General features: G+C 39.6%; 2 non-coding genes across 2 annotated transcripts; both read right to left on the bottom strand.

The window, feature by feature from the left end:
- Window positions 1–971: 971 nt before the first annotated feature.
- trnav-uac (transfer RNA valine (anticodon UAC)) lies at window positions 972–1,044 on the bottom strand. Its single transcript has one exon. It is a non-coding gene; the product is annotated as a tRNA-Val (tRNA).
- Window positions 1,045–10,193: 9,149 nt separating this feature from the next.
- trnav-aac (transfer RNA valine (anticodon AAC)) lies at window positions 10,194–10,266 on the bottom strand. Its single transcript has one exon. It is a non-coding gene; the product is annotated as a tRNA-Val (tRNA).
- Between the last annotated feature and the right edge of the window lie 7,801 nt (window positions 10,267–18,067).

The raw sequence follows: 18,067 nt of genomic DNA, 5'->3' as shown, positions 1-18,067 counted from the left end.
ATCTTGTTCGGGGCCAAATGCCCATTATGCCGAACCTACGCTCACCGAGTTTCGGCTTCGAAATATTTTCAGTTTTCGAGATAAGACCCCGTCGTGAATCGTGATGTTTTGTCCAATAGCAATATGATTGCTTATGCCCTCTTGTGGGAATTTCCGGGACAGCGGAAAAATGACCAAAATCTTATTATTTTTGTAAAACGGAAACCGAATGTCCGACAAAGTTCATTTGATGACTTCCCGGTAGGTCCGGCCCTGCCACTCGGCCCGACGCCGTCCGCGAATTTTACAAACGATTTCGGACATCTAGTAAGGGACCGTACATTTGAAATATGGACTTTCTCACTAACCATACAGCAACTGCCGAAATCTTCCCTTAAGGTATGGAATCTTTTGATTCCCAAAAGAAGGCATTAATGAAAAATGTAATTTTCAGTTTCAACAATGGTACTTATTGAATGTATCAACAAGTGCTGTTTCCACAGAGGTTCAAACCAGGGACCCTTTGCATGTTAAGCACACGTGATACCAGCTACACTACAGAAACGTCTGCTTGAGATGCCTGCAAGAAGTAAACAGAATATTCTTATAGTCAGTGCATGTCTTTGAATTTCCAAAGTAAAGTATTTATGAAAGCAACTCATCTCTTTATTAAATACAGTATTTACTGCATGTGTTAAAGAGGACTGTTTCCCCCCGGCCTCAAACCGGGGACCATTCGTGTGTAAAGCAAACTTGATAACAACTAAACTAGAGAAACTGCTGCTAGAATTATTATTGTGGAGTAAACCAAATTGTACATATATTCATCGCACGAATTCGAAATTCCAACATAATGCATTTATCAAAATTCTGTGTTACAAATACAGTATTTCTCACATGTGTCAGAGACCTCTGTTTCCAAAATAAGGTATTCATGAAAGCAACTCATCTCTTTTATAAATACGTTACTTACTGCATGTGTCAAAAAGGAAAGTTTCCGCCCGGTTTCAAACCAGGGACCTTTCGCGTGTAGAGCGAACGTGATAACCACTACACTACAGAAACTGCTGATAGTATTATCAGCAAGGAGTAACCCGAGTTTTACAGATATTCATTGCATGTATTCGAATTTCCAAAATAAGGCATTTATTGGAACAACTATTCTCTGTTACAAATACAGTACTTACTGGATTTGTCATAGAGAACTGTTTCCGCCCGGCTTCGAACCGGGGACCATTCGTGTGTAAAGCAAACTTGATAACAACTAAACTAGAGAAACTGCTGCTAGAATTATTACTGTGGAGTAAACCAAATTGTACATATATTCATCGCACGAATTCGAAATTCCAACATAATGCATTTATGAAAATTCTCTGTTACAAATACAGTATTTCTCACATGTGTCAGAGACCTCTGTTTCCGCCCAGCATCGAAAAGTATACATTTTGCGTCTTAAGTGAACTTGATAACCACTACGCTATGGAATCTTTTGATTCCCAAAAGAAGGCATTAATGAAAAATAGAATTTTCATGTAAGGCGAACGTGATAACCACTAAACTACAGAAACTGCTGCATTAATTACCAGCAAGGAGTAAACCGAATTTTTAAAATATTTATTGCATGTATTCGACTTTCCAAAATAAGGCATTTATTAGAACAACTATTCTCTGTTACAAATACAGTACTTACTGGATTTGTCATAGAGAACTGGTTCCGCCCGGCCTCGAACCGGGGACCATTCGTGTGTAAAACAAACTTGATAATAACTAAACTAGAGAAACTGCTGCTAGAATTATTACTGTGGAGTAAACCAAATTGTACATATATTCATCGCACGAATTCGAAATTCCAACATAATGCATTTATGAAAATTCTCTGTTACAAATACAGTATTTCTCACATGTGTCAGAGACCTCTGTTTCGAAAATAAGGTATTCATGAAAGCAACTCATCTCTTTTATAAATACGTTACTTACTGCATGTGTCAAAAAGGACTGTTTCCGCCCGGTTTCAAACCAGGGACCTTTCACGTGTAAAGCGAACGTGATAACTGTTAGTAATTAGATATGTAGATGGGTGAGCCGGTCAAGGATCGATTCAGACTAAGTGATAAATTTTATGACAAGTAAACAGTTTATTCAGAGTGAAAATATGTAGTACAACGTAATTACGGCTCTTCCGTTAGTTCGTGTGGAACGGCAGGCAGAGAGAGCGTAAACAGTCAGCACAGCTCTTATATACGTCACAGAAAGTAGGTTGACCCTAGGAAGATCGGATCTCCGGATTGGTTCAGCTGGTTGTAGTCTGTAGTCTTCCGCCATTGGCTCAGTTGTCTGTCCGTCATCGTAGGATCTTCTTCGGGCACAGTGTTCGGTTACATAGGAGATTATGTGTGTAATGTGGGAGCTATCCTGTAGGGGACCCCACAGGCTTTACTGTGAGTTGTAGCCATGTAATTAGCAGTAAGTTAGTCACCTGCATACGAAATAGCAATTCCTTACAAAACCCTCTCTTCACGTCTCACCAGAGACGTGACACAACCTAACTGGATCCAGACACAAAGAGAAACTTCTCCCAAAGGACTATGAAATAAGGCACGGTATTAAACAGAAATAGATATTTATGTATTACCATCATGTTCTCCATTCAATCCCACTATGTACTAAGTTGGCTTACAACCCTCATTTAACAGAGCGGAGAACAGCTCAAAATAAAAGTAAAATGATTGTCCACATTAGCCCACTTTTTCCAGCAGGAAAAAGTTGTGATACCCTCTCTTCACATCTCCTAAGAGATGTGATATAGTCCAGATACATTACTCCAAGCAAAAACGAAGACATAATCCAAAAAGGAAAAATATCCTAAACTAGGTATGTCTATCCGGAAATGGCCCACAAAGAAAAATAATTTCCCCCTCTTCCCATCCCAGATGGGACACGACATACAATGGAGAAGCTTAATCAATAAAAGCAACTGGATCCCCCTTTTACTCCTGCTAGGGTGTCACTCAATTATCCTTTATTTCAGCAGTCATAGCATTTCATGAAAATAATAAAAAGTTTATTACTAATAACAAGTTATATGTGCCTTTGTTGTATGCCTTTGTTCCCCCCAAGGGTGTCACTTATCAAAAACAGGATAAAACTTTATTGTTATTGACATGTAAGATGTAGGATAAAACTTTGGTCATGGAAAACAGAGTAAAGAATTATTAGAAACCATCTGGTCCTCTCAGCTACTCCTATCCTGTACCAGGTGGTACCAGTCCCATCCTCCCCTGAAAGCATGCGTCCGTATCAGCATCGCCAACTGGAGCATCAAGCAAAGGCATCCTGCCTGAAGCCTTCACCACATCTGTAACAGACTTCTCAAAACACGGTATGATGCAAGCAGCACATCACATCAATAACAAATAATACAAGAATTAGGGTCAGAAATCCAGTAACCATCCTACCAGTGCACTTACCAAACCAGGCCAAGAGAACAGACTCCTCCACCCCCCCGTGGACCTCATCTTAGCAGATCGTGCATCAACCCCGCCTTAGATTGTGAAGTTTAAAAACTATCATCTGGACTGGTATTATTAGGAATATATGTGCAACATTGTTTACCGAACATCTTGCAGACGTCCCCTGACTGGCAAGAAGCATATCCAAGGCAAGTCTATTCTGTCTGGAAACCCCAAATGTGGCCTCAAGCTGTTCAGACATACTAGTGAGTGCATCACGGGAGTAATTCACAAAACGCTGTTGATTATAGTAGATATAATTAATCCATGCAGTCTGTCCAGCATCCACCATGGCTGGACCCATAGTAGGTAGTAAGTGCCAGAGTCCATCATTCCTACCCAAGGCCTGAAACTCATGAGGAATCCCCACTGGCACTCCCAACAGGTTAGTGTGTATGTCAACTACATCCTCTGTCCATGGAGCACTACTACATCTGTCTCCCATGGGATGGAATGTTTTCAGGTCCCCTGGTTACAGAACTCAGCAGCTGTTCAGCAACAACATCAACAATGGTCAGTGGAATTATCAAACTGGTCAGACCACACGTACCTTGCCATTCTCCTCTAAGAATGGGTCTCAGCACTCTTTTGGCTCCACTCATCCAACATACATCAGCCAGACCACTAGTTTGGTTTAGGCCTGTAACTGGCCAAGTGGAATTAATGGTTATGTTACTCCTGCAATCAGCTTCAGGCAATCTCCCATAATCAATGCCATTACCTGTACCCGTGATGCACTCGTAATTGCCCCCATATGCCTCAACACCCCAAGAGGCCCGATGAGGAGGTACTGCAGGAAACACAAGGCTCAAAGAGGAACAGAGGGTTGAATTGGGCTTAACCTGGTAAAAACTTCTCAAAATACACAACCACCCCCTCTCCTTCTCCTACAGCAAATGGGTGTAGCCAGAACAGGTCTAGCATAACTTCAAATAATACAGTCCTTTCTTCTCAGGGTTTTAGCTGTGTACCTCATATAAGACAGCCACAAATTGTCCCTACTATCAAAACCAGTCTCAGTTTCTAATTGATCAATAGCCGAATAGTCTCTAACATTAATTACCTGAATGGTATTTTTAACACAGTGGTGGTAGAGGAGTGTGTCCGGTTACCTCTGGTCTTGGCAGTACCTTGAATAGAAAACACACCCATCATGTCTGTCCTCGTCCTTTGTAGTCCGAGGGTGTGAGTGCCTGCATCAGAGAGCTTAATAGTTTTGATGGTTAGTAGGATTTCATCACCTTTACAAAGTTCAACATTGCTCCCAGGTTTCCCCATATCATGGAAAACCTATCCACCCTTGTGGGATCCTCCATGCTATAAGGATACCCTCTTCTCCAATCCTAGAACTGTCCGAAGTCGGTTACCGTGTAATCTCTATTCTAACTTCTTATCTACCCAGATCTAGGGATCTCTTATGCTTATTTTGGAACAAAATACACATCACTTAGCCAGAGCCAGACACATCTTCACTTCTATGAACAAAAACAGGGGTGATAGGACAGGTAGGGTTACTTCATTCGAGAGTTGGCCCCCGGAATTCTGTTAATTCCAGTTCTTCTCCCGAACTCTGTTTATTGTCCGACAGTGAAAAAATGTCTTACCCTTCCGCCGTGCGATATGAATCTGGGTAGCTCTTTCAGCTAGCTGTCACCAGGGGTCTTCTATGGTCCCCAAGCCTCTGGGACTGGATTGAGTGACTTCACCTGTAGTTCACCTGTAATGCATACAATCCTGGACATACAGGCTTGGTTAACAAACAATTTCTCATATGTTTTATCTGATTATATCTTTAACTTCTATTCCCAATTGTTAGCTTACATTTTTTTTTTTTTTTCCTATCCAATAAGCCCCATCCTATCCTAGACCACAATTTACCCATCCCCCTTTTGATACCTGACTCTGCCCAGGTATCAACCTTACCTACTCTAAATACTGACTTAGGTAAGATTAGTATATTATCCTTATGTCTGACATCATGAAGGAGCCCCATTTAGTTTTCCACATGTCCAATTCTCCCTTGGGCGTCAATCCAGTACCAATTCCCTGTCAAGTTTCTTATCTACTTAAGAACTATCTGCGCTACTTATATATTTTCTTAAATATATATTTACCAATTTAAACCTTTTCTCTCATATTTCTCAAATACCACTAAGCTTCTAACTGTTTGACTTTATCCAAAATCATGTCTATGAGTGTCAATCTCTAAAGTCCTTACATTTCCTTAATCAACCTAACAATAATCCTAAATCATCACAGATGTCCTATATACCTGTTAAATTTAATACTTTTTTTTTTTTTTTTTTTTAAACCCCTAATGGTCAAAAAAAAAAAATCAAAACAAATGCTTATCATATCAAAATCCTTCCTTCAAGGACTCTCAGTATTCTATCTGACAATAACATGAATTTAATATATGTTGCAGAGTGCAGAATTCCTTGTCTACAGTGATTTATCACCCCTAAGAACTGAAACTTATTTTTCTATGTAATTCCCTGCCCTATTGGCTTAATATATATCCTATCCTAACCTCCTAACCTAAACTCCTTTATAATGAATTTACCTTAAAACTAGTACTCAATATGACCACATTCATTATACCAATGACTCTCCCCCAAGGCTGATCAGACCTTAGAAGACAGTCATGATAAGGTCCATGAGTCAACCCACCCTTTTATAGTCAAGTTCTATACTACACTAGACATATTAAAGAACCCTTTATCCTTAAAATCCAAATTCACTTGTGTAATTTAAAACTCATAAAATAAAAACTCATAAAGTTCCATATTTGAGCGTGTCTCTTTAAAATACCTTTGCACCAAAACAAATAGTCCTAACAAATGTTTTATGTGTATATATTTGCAAACCTTAATGATTAATCAAAACTTCCAGGCCTTTCCAATTTGGTCGTTTATGGCCTCATTCTCCCCAATATTATAATCCCTGATATTTAATAAAAATAACGTATTTTCCCTTGGCTCCTTCAACTCACATTTACATCTCAATAAAACAAAACACCATCTGCGTGTTCCTCAAGGAAAAACAACTTGCCCCTGTTACGTATGTCTACGTATCAAGGGAAATGTTCAAATAACCAAATTCAACCTCGCTAGTTTACCGAAACATGTACAATTATGTTTTACCATAGAGGTTGCTTTTCACCATTAATACCCTGACACCGTTCCACATAATGGAAACAGTGCTCAAATTCACTGGTGCTATTCAAACGATCAAACCAAGAATCAACAACCATCAGAATCCACCATCACGATGTTTTATGACTCAGACATCCAATCCCTCTCTCTCACGGCCCAATTACAGTCCAAATAAACGCCACAAATCAATGATACCCACCCAGCGAATCAGCTGCTAGTTTTTAGCATCTTTCCTGACGATTTACATACTCCTTTTTTAAAAATGTATTTAAATGTTTATCATCTTCTGAAAAGTGACTTTTAAGGACACTAACCATTTTCTCTGTCACCCCCAGTCAAGACATCATTTCCGTGGCGACGGAAACCTCGCGAGTGATGTCATCAACAAGCGCTCAATCTTGACTCATTTCGCAACGATTTTCAACTCATTGTAAATAATGGTTGGCCTTCTGCAACAACAGTATTTCGGGTTCGATAAACCAAACCTAATTTATCACATCTGTTGAATCCTGATTTAGAGTTTACAACATCAATCAACATCTCTCAATTCGCTAATCTTATAAAAACATTTCGATGGACACAAATCTATCGTAATTGTTCCCTCGTTATTATTCAGAATTAATTTGATTTAAGTTACTGTCTCGTCTTTGAATTAGCATTTTAATTACGACTCTTTTCCCAATGTATTATTCCCAACAAATCATTTAGTGAACAGACATCGCCTTGCATCAAAATCTCCGTTCTTATATTAAGTTGAATGAATTAGTCTTTCAATTTGAACCAAACAAACTATTTAAAACGTTCAGTTTATATCTTATACCAATACTAGTGACTATAACTTTCTCTGCAAAACAACCAGTTCAATTACAACCAAAAACTCAGACATATATAACTATTCTTTACACCTCAGCTGGGAACCGAACCCCGGCCTCCCACGTGGCAGGCGAGAACTCCACCACTGAACCACCAATGCTTATGGAACTGAGATTCTCCGCAAATAGACCCAATTTACAGTTATCTGTATTTGTTACTCCGGCATCTGAACAACAGAAAATAGCACTAATTTAAACGCCCAAAGTTTTCCCTCAATTAGGATTCTCATTAATCTCGCTCCCTTCGTATCTGACCCTTCTTTCTTAAATACGTGAATTTTGTTCTTTTCTGCCTCTTTCTCTCTTAACCCACATTCCATTGTTTTCAACTGGACCCCGGTTGGCAGTCCCCTCCTAGGTAACCTGCTTGCGTCCATCTTAACTTTACTCCCTCCCAGACTTTCTTTATATCCTTCCACTGTCCCTTTCCCCCTGATCTATATTCCATTTTTTTCTAGGAACTCATTAAACTTCAGCTTTGGAGTATTGGGGGTCGCCATTGTGAATTTTTAATCGTGATTCAATTTAATTCAATCGGAAATTAATCGTAACTTAATCGGAATTTTACCAGACTACTTGAATATAATTAGAATATACTTAGCCCGTCGTTAGTTAATAACAACGATGTATTCGAGGAGACACTATTGCTCACACTCTGCCTTATCTCAGAGCTTTTCCTTGTATATTCAGTTCGAGAAAAACGATTGGGTTGGTATAGCTTTCGTGGAGCGCGCAACCAAGGGATCTATTCGACTATATAGTCGCAATATTAAATATTATATTCAGATCTTATTTCAATTATACATCAGTCATTTTGTTCCTGATTATACATTTTACACAGAAGTTATAGATACATACAACATGGAAGTTTACATACAACACAGAATTTTCGGATTTATTCAATAACCCTTCTTGAGTTCTCTCTCTCTCTCTCTCTGTCTCTCAAACCATCAACAATCTTAATGGAGACGATTACAACCACATTACATTTTAATATAAACAGTTACAAATACACGTCATCTCTCTGACCCCTATCAGCTTATCTTTATCATTGGACCTCTTATCAGACTGGACTTCGACCGAGTCGCGGGACAACCTCGGCGCCAGGTTTAATGAATAGCAATTTGCTATCCCCTTACTGATATCTATCCCTAATCTCTATCGTGCTGATCCCTTATCAAAATTATACACATGTCCGACCCCTATCGAAACTGAATTTATATATATGTTCGACCCCTATCGGAACTACAGGCCTCAAAAGTGATCCCTCATCATTGAAAGCTATCAGACTGCGCTGACCGGGTCACGGGACAAAATTACACAATCTATCCCCTCGGCGCCAGATTTAATGAATAGTAATTAACTATCCCCTACTGATATCTCATCAATGATTTATATCACACCAGCCGTCGCTGGCTTGTTTCTACATATCTTCACTACACTGTTCTTTTCGACTCGTCAGCAAATTTATAAATTTACACAAGAATTCATACTTACTCGGAAATACTGATCAAAATTTAGACTGACTATACGACAATATGCAAAGTTTGATTTAACAGGTTTTGCTTACCTTATTTATGGTGCACCTTTAGATCAGTTTCCCGAGTTGAGCAGAATTGTTGTCCACCCCCCGAAAATCGAATCGTCCTTTCCACGAACTCACCCCCTCTCTCATACCCAATCTGCTCGCTTCAACTGGACCGTTAGTTAACCATCCTCTGCGTACCAAGTTCTGTTAGTAATTAGATATGTAGATGGGTGAGCCGGTCAAGGATCGATTCAGACTAAGTGATACATTTTATGACAAGTAAACAGTTTATTCAGAGTGAAAATATGTAGTACAACGTAATTACGGCTCTTCCGTTAGTTCGTGTGGAACGGCAGGCAGAGAGAGCGTAAACAGTCAGCACAGCTCTTATATACGTCACAGAAAGTAGGTTGACCCTAGGAAGATCGGATCTCCGGATTGGTTCAGCTGGTTGTAGTCTGTAGTCTTCCGCCATTGGCTCAGTTGTCTGTCCGTCATCGTAGGATCTTCTTCGGGCACACAGTGTTCGGTTACATAGGAGATTATGTGTGTAATGTGGGAGCTATCCTGTAGGGGACCCCACAGGCTTTACTGTGAGTTGTAGCCATGTAATTAGCAGTAAGTTAGTCACCTGCATACGAAATAGCAATTCCTTACATAACCACTACACTGGAAAATCTTCCATGCAAACTGCTGATAGTATCATCAGCAAGGAGTAACAGTGTTAATGAAAACTAGAATTTTCTGCATTTTACAGATATTCAATGCATGTATTCAAATTTCAAAATAAGGCATTTATTAGAACAACTATTCTCTGTTACAAATACAGTACTTACTGGATTTGTCATAGAGAACTGTTTACGCCCGCTTTCAACCGGGGACCATTCGTGGTTGTGTAAAGAAAACTTGATAAATACTAAACTAGAGAAACTGCTGCTAGAATTATTACTGTGGAGTAAACCAAATTGTACATATATTCATCGCACAACAAAATTCCAACATAATGCATTTATGAAAATTCTCTGTTACAAATACAGTATTTCTCACATGTGTCAGAGACCTCTGTTTCCAAAATAAGTTAATCATCATATTCATGAAAGCAACTCATCTCTTTTATAAATAAGTTACTTACTGCATGTGTCAAAAGGACTGTTTCCGCCCGGTTTCAAACCAGGGACCTTTCACGTGTTAAGCAAACGTGATAACCACTACACTACGGAAACTGCTGATAGTATCATCAGCAAGGAGTAACCCGAGTTTTACAGATATTCATTGCATGTATTCAATTTCCAAAATAAGGCATTTATTAGAACAACTATTCTCTGTTACAAATACAGTTGACTTACTGGATTTGTCATAGAGAACTGTTTCCGCCCGGCCTCGAACCGGGGACCATTCGTGTGTAAAGAAAACTTGATAACTACTAAACTAGAGAAACTGCTGCTAGAATTATCACCGTGGAGTGTAACCAAATTTTACATTTATTCATCGCACAGAATTCGAAATTCCAACATAATGCATTCATGAAAATTCTCTGTTACAAATACAGTATTTCTCACATGTGTCAGAGACCTCTGTTTCCGCCAGCATCGAAAAGTATACATTTTGCGTCTTAAGTGAACTTGATAACCACTACGCTGGTAAGGAAGTGCTATTTCTTATGCAAATGACCAGCTTACTGCTATCACATTGCTATAACTGAGACAACGTATTTTCACAGTAAAACATGTTAGGTCCCATCCAGGATAGCTCCCACACCACACACAGCACACACACATTACACACACTAACTGCCGAGGACACACAGATAAGACATACACCCACACATTGGGAGGAAGAGACAGCCTTGACTTGCAGACACAAGCACACACACACAATCTCCTTCCTAGCCGAACATTGTGTGACTGAGAACGACACGACGAGACCCGGAGGAACGACGGACGGCTCAACAGGACCAATCCAAGAAGACAACACCTCAACTGTGGCCAATCAAAAGCCAGGGACTTTCAGACTCAACCCACTTTTTGTACTGTACATAACATGCTTACAATCTGTTATCGAGGCTTCGTTCTGCTGGTTCCTTGTAGCCAAATGAATGAGCCCGTATACGTTGTACCAGATATCTTTACTCTGAATAAACCTGTAAAAGTCATATAATTGACCACCTTGTCCAGAAACATTCGATCATAGGAATTTATCTACATATCCCATCATCAACAGAAATGGTCAGCAGAGAGGATGGTTAACTAACGACCCAGTCCAGAGTGGTTGATGTGGGTGTGAGGGGGCAATTGGTGAAAGGACGGTTCGCGGAGGACAGGTGAAGACACTTCTTTCCAGGACAACAATTCTGCTCAACTTGGGAAACTGATCACAAGGTTGCATGACCATAAACAAGGTAAGCAAAACCTGTTAAATCAAACTTTGCATATTGTCGCATAGTCTATCCAAATTTGATCAGTATTACCGGGTGTGAGTATGAATTCTTGTTTAAATTTATATGCATAAATGACATGAGAATGACAGTGAAGTAAACATATGTGGTCGTAATTCTATTCAATAAGTCCTGCTGTGACAGGTCCGACTGAGATCGGTAACTGATAGAACTAATTTGTACTATGTTAAGTGATAATTCTATTCAATAAGTCCTGCTGTGACAGGTCCGACTGAGATCAGTGGTAACTGATAGAATTAATTTGTACTATGTTAAGTGATAAAATTCTATTCAATAAGTCCTGCTGTGACAGGTCCGACTGAATCGGTAACTGATAGAATTAATGTTAAGTGATAATTCTATTCAATAAGTCCTGCTGCTGACAGGTCCGACTGAGATCGGTAACTGATAGAATTAATTTGTACTATGTTAAGTGATAATTCTATTCAATAAGTCCTGCTGTGACAGGTCCGACTGAGATCGGTAACTGATAGAATTATTTGATGTTATGAGTGATAATTCTATTCAATAAGTCCTGCTGTGACAGGTCCGACTGAGATCGGTAACTGATAGAATTAATTTAAGTGATAATTCTATTCAATAAGTCCTTAAAAATGTGACAGGTCCGACTGAGATCGAAACTGATAAACTAATTTGTACTATGTTAAGTGATAATTCTATTCAATAAGTCCTGCTGTGACAGGTCCGACTGAGATCGGTTATAGAATTCATTTAAGTGATAATTCTATTCAATAAGTCCTGCTGTGACAGGTCCGACTGAGATCGGTAACTGATAGATTCGGGGTGTTCAGAATTCTCAAATGTATGTGCATAAGTGTTAAGTGTCTACTGAATGATAAATTGATCCAATGCTTAGAAAATGTTTTAGATGTGTCGACTTTATTGAATGAATTTTCAAACGATGTTTTAGATGTACTGCCTAATCAATTGATTTTAAACAATGTTTTAGTTGTGTTGCCATATAATCATTGGTTGCGCATTCCACAACGCCGTGTAAATTAAACAACGCATATAAATTCTGAGTGTTGAGGGAGCAGCTCTTGAGATAAGGCAGAAACGTGGCTGACAATAGAATTCATTACGGGTAAACAAATTGTGACGGCATTGAATTGAAAATTCTCTGATACAAACTCAGATAGTCTGAATATATATAATATTTCAATTGGTCAAAATATACATATATATTTACTAAAATATACAATAAATGACAAATGGTGACCCCGACGTGGTCTGGTAAAAGGACATCGCTGGACATTGGTGTGCCAGCCGATTGGCCAGTACTGTCCCTGACGGTGGTCTCACAAATCTTGACCGGTCAAATAAAAAGGGTAAAGACACCTGTTGTGAAAAACTAAAGTTCTGCACATTGGAGTTATCCAAATTTAGTTTTTATGAGATACCTGTTTGATGTAAGTTACTAAATTTAAACTACAATGAAACTGTCTGAGATTGGAAAATAGTTGAACCAAAGTAATATTATCCATTGGCAACTGCAATTTTATTATTGATCAAAATACATACTTAATGGTTAGCATTGTGTAAAATGGATGTACTAGTATGCCTGGCTGGTAGGTGGTAACAGAAACACTTACTACATGTATGAATGATGGGTAACGGGTTTGTCCTCCAAAGCCTGAATGGATAGTCTGGGACTACATGTATGAGTGGTGGAGTAATGAGTGATCACCAACTAATTGGGGGCCGATTTAGCCGTAGGGGAAAGGGTATCATTTGGGTTTCAGTAAAGGCATGGGTTGTTGGAACAACTATTGTAGTGTACATGGAATGTCGTTGGAAATGGAAAAGGTGTTGAGAGCCTGAAGTCCACTCTAGGATTAAATAAAGGCAGATGAAGAAAAGGAGTAACTCTCTAAACGGGGAGAGAACCTGTACAGAGAATGGACAACTGAAATGGGGCATTGCATCTCCTACATGGTCTGCTTGCTGGGGAGATATGATGATTTGTGGAACTGGTATCTATGTTACAAATATTGAAACATCCCAGGCATGCTGATGTTAGCAATTGGATATGTAGATGGGTGAGCCGGTCAAGGATCGATTCAGACTAAGTGGTAAATTTTATGACAAGTAAACAGTTTATTCAGAGTGAAAATATGTATTACAACGTAAATACGGCTCTTCCGTTAGTTCGTGTGGAACAGCAGGCAGAGAGCGTAAACAGTCAGCACAGCCCTTATATACGTCACAGAAAGTAGGTTGACCCTAGGAAGATCGGATCTCCGGATTGGTTCAGCTGGTTGTAGTCTGTAGTCTTCCGCCATTGGCTCAGTTGTCTGTCCGTCATCGTAGGATCTTCTTCGGGCACACAGTGTTCGGTTAAAATTAAAAGGAGATTATGTGTGTAATGTGGGAGCTATCCTGTAGGGGACCCCACAGGCTTTACTGTGAGTTGTAGCCATGTAATTAGCAGTAAGTTAGTCACCTGCATACGAAATAGCAATTCCTTACAAAACCCTCTCTTCACGTCTCACCAGAGACGTGACACAACCTAACTGGATCCAGACACAAAGAGAAACTTCTCCCAAAAGGACTATGAAATAAGGCACGGTATTAAACAGAAATAGATATTTATGTATTACCATCATGTTCTCCATTCAATCCCACTATGTACTAAGTTGGCTACCAGCCACCTAGGAACTTACAACCCTCATTTAACAGAGCGGAGAACAGCTCAAAATAAAAGTAAAATTATTGTCCACATTAGCCAGCTTTTTCCAGCAGGAAAAGTTTCTGATACCCTCTCTTCACATCTCCTAAGAGATGTGATATAGTCCAGATACATTACTCCAAGCAAAAACGAAGACATAATCCAAAAAGGAAAAATATCCTAAACTAGGTATGTCTATCCGGAAATGGCCCACAAAGAAAAATAATTTCCCCCTCTTCCCATCCCAGATGGGACACGACATACAATGGAGAAGCTTAATCAATAAAAGCAACTGGATCCCCCTCCTAAAATTGCTGCAAAAACTGAAAGATGGGTCTCATGCTCCATACCGTTATCTCGCACCTGGCTCCTGTTATCTAACCAAAAAGACCGCTTGTTCTCGCAACCCCACGCTCTGAATGTGCCCTCCCTTCTGTATTTTTCCAGCATGAGAAAGTTCCATGGCCCTGATACTTTTAAGAATGTTTCAAATCAGCTAGGTAGCATAACACATACATACATCCACACAAGGCAACAGCAGATAATATTCAATCATATATATGGTAATGGCTATAATGTAAAATAACCCCAAGGGTGTGAACAAAAACTCAGCAATGAATCATATAACAGTTACAAAGTGTAAACTACCTTCATGTCAAAAGAGAACAGCTCATTCAAAAACAGAACAAAAGAAAATAGTGTGAAATTTAGGTCCCCCTTTGACACCAGCTAGGGTGTCACTCATTATCCTTTATTTCAGCAGTCATAGCATTTCATGAAAATAATAAAAAGTTTATTACTAATAACAAGTTATATATGCCTTTGTTGTATGCCTTTGTTCCCCCCAAGGGTGTCACTTATCAAAAACAGGATAAAACTTTATTGTTATTGACATGTAAGATGTAGGATAAAACTTTGGTCATGGAAAACAGAGTAAAGAATTATTAGAAACCATCTGGTCCTCTCAGCTACTTCTATCCTGTACCAAGTGGGCTCCTTGCCACCCAGGGACTCCAAACCATGTGTCATCATCAGTCAGTCCCATCCTCCCCTGAAAGCATGCTTCCGTATCGCATCGCCAACTGGAGCATCAAGCAAAGGCATCATGCCTGAAGCCCTCACCACATCTGTAACAGACTTGTCAAAACACGTATGATGCAAGCAGCACATCACATCAATAACAAATAATACAAGAATTAGGGTCAGAAATCCAGTAACCATCCTACCAGTGCACTTACCAAACCAGGCCAAGAGAACAGACTCCTCCACCCCCCCCTGTGGACCTCATCTTAGCAGACAGTGCATCAACCCCGCCTTAGATTGTGAAGTTTAAAAACTATCATCTGGACTGGTATTATTAGGAATATATGTGCAACATTGTTTACCGAACATCTTGCAGACGTCCCCTGACTGGCAAGAAGCATATCCAAGGCAAGTCTATTCTGTCTGGAAACCCCAAATGTGGCCTCAAGCTGTTCAGACATACTAGTGAGTGCATCACGGGAGTAATTCACAAAACGCTGTTGATTATAGTAGATATAATTAATCCATGCAGTCTGTCCAGCATCCACCATGGCTGGACCCATAGTAGGTAGTAAGTGCCAGAGTCCATCATTCCTACCCAAGGCCTGAAACTCATGAGGAATCCCCACTGGCACTCCCAACAGGTTAGTGTGTATGTCAACTACATCCTCTGTCCATGGAGCACTACTACATCTGTCTCCCATGGGATGGAATGTTTTCAGGTCCCCTGGTTACAGAACTCAGCAGCTGTTCAGCAACAACATCAACAATGGTCAGTGGAATTATCAAACTGGTCAGACCACACGTACCTTGCCATTCTCCTCTAAGAATGGGTCTCAGCCCTCTTTTGGCTCCACTCATCCAACATACATCAGCCAGACCACTAGTTTGGTTTAGGCCTGTAACTGGCCAAGTGGAATTAATGGTTATGTTACTCCTGCAATCAGCTTCAGGCAATCTCCCATAATCAATGCCATTACCTGTACCCGTGATGCACTCGTAATTGCCCCCATATGCCTCAACACCCCAAGAGGCCCGATGAGGAGGTACTGCAGGAAACACAAGGCTCAAAGAGGAACAGAGGGTTGAATTGGGCTTAACCTGGTAAAAACTTCTCAAAATACACAACCACCCCCTCCTTCTCCTACAGCAAATGGGTGTGTAGCCAGAACAGGTCTATCATGACTACAAATAATACAGTCCTTTCTTCTCAGGGTTTTAGCTGTGTACCTCATATAAGACAGCCACAAATTGTCCCTACTATCAAAACCAGTCTCAGTTTCTAATTGATCAATAGCCGAATAGTCTCTAACATTAATTACCTGAATGGTATTTTTAACACAGTGGTGGTAGAGGAGTGTGTCCGGTTACCTCTGGTCTTGGCAGTACCTTGATAGAAAACACACCCATCATGTCTGTCCTCGTCCTTTGTAGTCCGAGGGTGTGAGTGCCTGCATCAGAGAGCTTAATAGTTTTGATGGTTAGTAGGATTTCATCACCTTTACAAAGTTCAACATTGCTCCCAGGTTTCCCCATATCATGGAAAACCTATCCACCCTTGTGGATCCCCATGCTATAAGGATACCCTCTTCTCCAATCCTAGAACTGTCCGAAGTCGGTTATCATGTAATCTCTATTCTAACTTCTTGTCTACCCAGATCTAGGGATTCTTATGCTTATTTTGGAACAAAATACACATCACTTAGCCAGAGCCAGACACATCTTCACTTCTATGAACAAAAACAGGGGTGATAGGACAGGTAGGGTTACTTCATTCGAGAGTTGGCCCCGAATTCTGTTAATTCCAGTTCTTCTCCCGAACTCTGTTTATTGTCCGACAGTGAAAAAATGTCTTACCCTTCCGCCGTGCGATATGAATCTGGGTAGCTCTTTCAGCTAGCTGTCACCAGGGTCTTCTATGGTCCCCAAGCCTCTGGGACTGGATTGAGTGACTTCACCTGTAGTTCACCTGTAATGCATAAAATCCTGGACATACAGGCTTGGTTAACAAACAATTTCTCATATGTTTTATCTGATTATATCTTTAACTTCTATTCCCAATTGTTAGCTTACATTTTTTTTTTTTGTTTTCCTATCCAATAAGCCCCATCCTATCCTAGACCACAATTTACCCATCCCCCTTTTGATACCTGACTCTGCCCAGGTATCAACCTTACCTACTCTAAATAATGACTTAGGTAAGATTAGTATATTATCTTTATGTCTGACATCATGAAGGAGCCCCTTTTAGTTTTCCACATGTCCAATTCTCCCTTGGGCGTCAATCCAGTACCAATTCCCTGTCAAGTTTCTTATCTACTTAAGAACTATCTGCGCTACTTATATATTTTCTTAAATATATATTTACCAATTTAAACCTTTTCTCTCATATTTCTCAAATACCACTAAGCTTCTAACTGTTTGACTTTATCCAAAATCATGTCTATGAGTGTCAATCTCTAAAGTCCTTACATTTCCTTAATCAACCTAACAATAATCCTAAATCATCACAGATGTCCTATATACCTGTTAAATTTAATACTATTTTTTTTTTTAAACCCCTAATGGTCAAAAAAATCAAAACAAATGCTTATCATATCAAAATCCTTCCTTCAAGGACTCTCAGTATTCTATCTGACAATAACATGAATTTAATATATGTTGCAGAGTGCAGAATTCCTTGTCTACAGTGATTTATCACCCCTAAGAACTGAAACTTATTTTTCTATGTAATTCCCTGCCCTATTGGCTTAATATATATCCTATCCTAACCTCCTAACCTAAACTCCTTTATAATGAATTTACCTTAAAACTAGTACTCAATATGACCACATTCATTATACCAATGACTCTCCCCAAGGCTGATCAGACCTTAGAA

This window comes from Oncorhynchus nerka, unplaced genomic scaffold (assembly GCF_034236695.1).
Source record: "Oncorhynchus nerka isolate Pitt River unplaced genomic scaffold, Oner_Uvic_2.0 unplaced_scaffold_1632, whole genome shotgun sequence".
In the NCBI taxonomy this organism is placed as follows: domain Eukaryota; kingdom Metazoa; phylum Chordata; class Actinopteri; order Salmoniformes; family Salmonidae; genus Oncorhynchus; species Oncorhynchus nerka.
The sequence above is the reverse complement of the archived record's forward strand: the minus strand, read 5'-3'. Positions and strand labels throughout refer to the sequence as shown.